The following is a 4,005-nucleotide window of genomic DNA, read 5'->3' as shown; positions in this document are numbered from 1 at the left end:
AAGCACTAAAGAAACTTCTTAAAATTTCTCCTTTGGCCACATAATTTTCTTAGTTTTTGGTAGGAAGTAAGGTATTTTCTTTCACTTGGGGTTATAGTTACTTAGTGGCTATGGTTCTGCTGTCAGCTTATAATAATTTTCTGTATACCAATCCCTCAAAGTGTCTTCTCTGCTGATTGGAAGGACTCTTAATATGCTTTTGTATTCCTCAACTTCTTGAATGCAATATAAATCAATATGGTTTTCAAAGGAAAGGAATAAGGTGGGCCCCACCAGGGAGCCAACTAGCAGAACAAGCATCTCTGTGTCAAGTGTTGAAGGATGCCTCTTACAGGTGAACAAATTGCAAAATGTGCCACAGCTTCCAAGCTGACCCGGGTTTGGGAGCTAAACTTGGGCTGGGTCTCAGCCCCCATTTATGCCCTTGGTCAGGAGACAGAATTCTAGAATTAGTAGCAGCTGAGAATAACATGAGGCATATATATATATAATTATTTTTCTTTGAACTTTGTAGAGAATGGGTGTGCATCTCATGTAGCTGAGACACTTGTGCTTTCTTAATTGCCTGAACTATTTTAAACGTTGCAATTATTCAATTATAGTTGTTAGATCTTAATCACAATGAGTACTATTTTTGTACATGAGATTAACGTTCCCTTGCGATTCAAAGATGCTCAGTTGCTAATAGAGTCCCAAGGGGAAGCACTTGAGATGATGTACTTTGGCTGCTGCACTGCTAGTTCAAGACATTGCAAGAAACATGGACATTTTCCCCTGGTGACACATGAAAGAATATTTTCCTCCTTTATGCATGAGCCTAACTTGCTTTCTTCATTCTGTGCTCTCCCCCCCCCCCCCCTCCAGTCTCTTTCTTGGATTCACTGTCATGTCTGATTATCACATACATCATCTATCAGTTAGATTAAGTTTGACAGTACACATTACAAAATCCAAATATCAGTAGCTTATACAATATTGAGGTTCATTTTTATTTCACTTTAAAGAAGCCTGCAAGTTCCCTGGGCAGTAGCTCCAATAATCAACAGAGACCCAGAAACCATCTTGCTTCTATGTTCAAGATTACCTTGTGGTCTGGGATGGCCACTGGAGTCCACGCTGTCAGACCCAAGTTCCAGGGAGAAGATAGAGGAAGATAGAAAAGCAAACAGCATCAGACCAGTCAGCAGCCCTCGGTCTTCAGGGGCAGGCGGCCCTGGTGGTGCCATAACGCTGTTCAGCCTGAGCACCCACTACAGAGGTGACCCCAAGAGGGTGCTGCTCAGCGCTGCCTATGGCGTGTCCTCCTGCAGCTTCTTCCAGAGGACCAGTTCTGGAATTCATGACCTTCCCCAGCCAGCTGACTGTGGAGCTCTCAGCCAAAGGCAGCAGAGCTTCCATCAAGAAACAACAGTCTTGCCTGAGTGGTCATTGCTGACAGCGAGCACCCATGCCAGAAGGCTTTCGCCTGCCGGAGAAGGTGCTGGACGATTTCTCCAAGCAGGTGGACAGGATCGACGGACCATTCAGATGCCCTTCTACCATCCACGACACAGCCCCGGATGGCTGGCTTAGTACCCACCAGAATCCCCGAGAAGCTGGCCCCAGGAGTAAAGTGCAGGCTGACCTTGATGAGACCAAGATCATTTGGCACAACACGGGGAGTCCCTGTTAGGAGGAGGCGAGAAGATAGATGACCTGGTGTCCGAAGCGCTGGGAATTCACTCTAAAGCCTTCTACAAAACAGCCCAGAAGCAGGATTCGTGCTGTGCAGTCATGTGACCGTAGTCCGCAGAGGCCTTTTGAAAAGATAATTTGAGGCCCTCAGAAGTATTTTTGGGCCAAAGAAACCAGAAACACTCCATGACTGACTCCTGCAGACACCAAACAGCTCTTGTCTAACCTGAGACGCCCCGGGTTAGAGCCAGCTCTGTGCCGGTCCTCAGCAGCCTTTGGGTTCTACTTGTACATTAACTGTGTTAAAGCTTCAGTGAGGGGGTTCTCAGACCACAGGGCTGGGGGTTGCAGAGAGCACACTGGGTTCTCCGGGGAAAGCCACCCAGGGTCACTGGGGTGAGGGGCAAGCAGGGCCATGAGGAGACAGCTCCTGGGATTCACAAGTTCTGAGACACGCTTTGCATTTCTGCTGAGACTGACTTCCACTAAGATGCCTCGGAGGTGTTGGAGGGGGCGAGGCACCTGCCTGACCTTCAGTTTGGCCTTGAACCTGGATCCCAGGCGTGAGCCTCTTGCAGCAAAACTGTTTTGGCAACCACCTGGGCCTGTGTGTCTTAGCAAGTGGCCTTCCCGTGGCTACTGTTATTGGGCAGCAAGAGCAGGTGCCAGCCAACCATGGGCCTAGCACCCCACTTTTCTGAATGTGGCCACCCTCTATCCTTCCTGACCCTCAGTCCTCCCATCCCTCCTGACCCTTATGCTCCCCCCTCCCCCAACTCTCCTGACCCTCAGCAGCAGGAAACCAGGCTGCACAGCAGCATTCGTTGAGGTATCATCAGATCCATGCACCCCAAAGCACGCCAGATTCATGTCAGAGCCCAAAGCTCACTGTATTTGTCCTTTGAAGTGTTCATCAGTCTTCAAATTATTTGTTCATTTGTAAGTTCCTTGAAGGAAGACCCCCTCTGTCTTTTTCCTTTCTGTATCCCCTCTGCCTGGCACAGAGCTCAGCATATATGCATATACTCAGTCCTTCATTTATTCACTCATTAACTTAAAACATTTGTTCACATCCCTGTCTTCATTTGCAGTTCAATGGTGAGGACTTAGTAAAATAAGTACCCCAAAACTTACTTCATAAGAGTTTTGATCAAGGCTATAAGAAAAAAAAAAAATAATAATAAATAAATAAATAAATTAAAAAAAAAAATAGGGCATTTCAAATGTATGCACAAGAGGGATCTGACCTTGTGTTGAAAAGATGAGGAGAAGAATGGAAAGTGAGTTTTCTATCAAGGACACAAGGAAGAATGTTTTTTGTCATCTCACTTCTAACCCTCCTCTGCACTCCCACCCCTAGCCTTATACTGGACTAATATATATAAACCTAGTGTGAGACAACTTCACTTGAACATTTTTAACCCAATAGTTAGCATAATGCTGCCTTCTTGGAGCTTCTGATTGTGGAAATGCGATCCAGGAATTTGTCTGCTGCCAGTTCCTCTGCCTCTCCCTCCACCATTTTTTTCCTGCCTATTTTTCTACCCTCAGACTCTCTGCCACCTTAGTCTGGTTCTGCTCTTATTGAAACTTGGATTGAACAAGGCTTCATATACCAAGTGAAACCTGCCTCCTATTCACCATCCCCATGGCTCCAAAATTGGGTCAACATGAATGAGTGAGGTTGTGGTCCTGAGCTTGTAGCCTATGAAGGCCAGAGGATAATGGATAAGAGGGACTTCGAGATGGCAAGGGAGCTGGCAGAGGCTCCTGGGGGACTACTCGTAAAGCTCTCTTTGCTTGCTCAGATAAATAACAAAAGCAATTTCTAAAAGTGCTTTGATTCAAGTTTATATGAAATTGAAGGACTGTATATAATGAAAGAATAAGAACACCAAGGAGAGCTTCAGAGCAGCTCTGATGGCAATGATGAGGTGGTTAACTACCACTTAACTCTCCTTTCCACCAGCCATCCTTTGACCCCAGCTATTGCAAACCACCTACTGGCATCCTCAAGACTGAGCACTTGTTGGCAGCCAAGCAAATGCAGTGTCTTAGAGAGCTCATGACCAATGATAATGTTCCCAGCTGCAGTTTGGAAGTCAGAGATTCATTTTGTCGTCCTTAATCTTTGGACATCCAGATTTCTTGAGGGCAAACCTCCACCTCACTTATCCACAAGGTAAGAATTTCATGTGAAATCTTTGGCTAGGGATCTTGGGGAGTCCATTCAGACCCAGGCCCAGGCTTTTTACCTGAGTAGATGAGTAACCCCTACGCAAGGAAGACCTTTGAGAATTCTTTACTTCCTGTCCAAAGCAGCAAGTTGGC

General features: G+C 46.1%; 1 pseudogene; it reads left to right on the top strand.

The window, feature by feature from the left end:
* Positions 1-1,324: 1,324 nt before the first annotated feature.
* On the top strand, positions 1,325-2,448 carry LOC118706665 (annotated as a pseudogene).
* The last annotated feature ends 1,557 nt before the right edge of the window (positions 2,449-4,005 follow it).

Source organism: Pipistrellus kuhlii, unplaced genomic scaffold (genome assembly GCF_014108245.1).
Source record: "Pipistrellus kuhlii isolate mPipKuh1 unplaced genomic scaffold, mPipKuh1.p scaffold_m20_p_1, whole genome shotgun sequence".
In the NCBI taxonomy this organism is placed as follows: domain Eukaryota; kingdom Metazoa; phylum Chordata; class Mammalia; order Chiroptera; family Vespertilionidae; genus Pipistrellus; species Pipistrellus kuhlii.
Note: the sequence above shows the minus strand (reverse complement) of the source record. Positions and strands in the feature narration are given on the sequence as shown.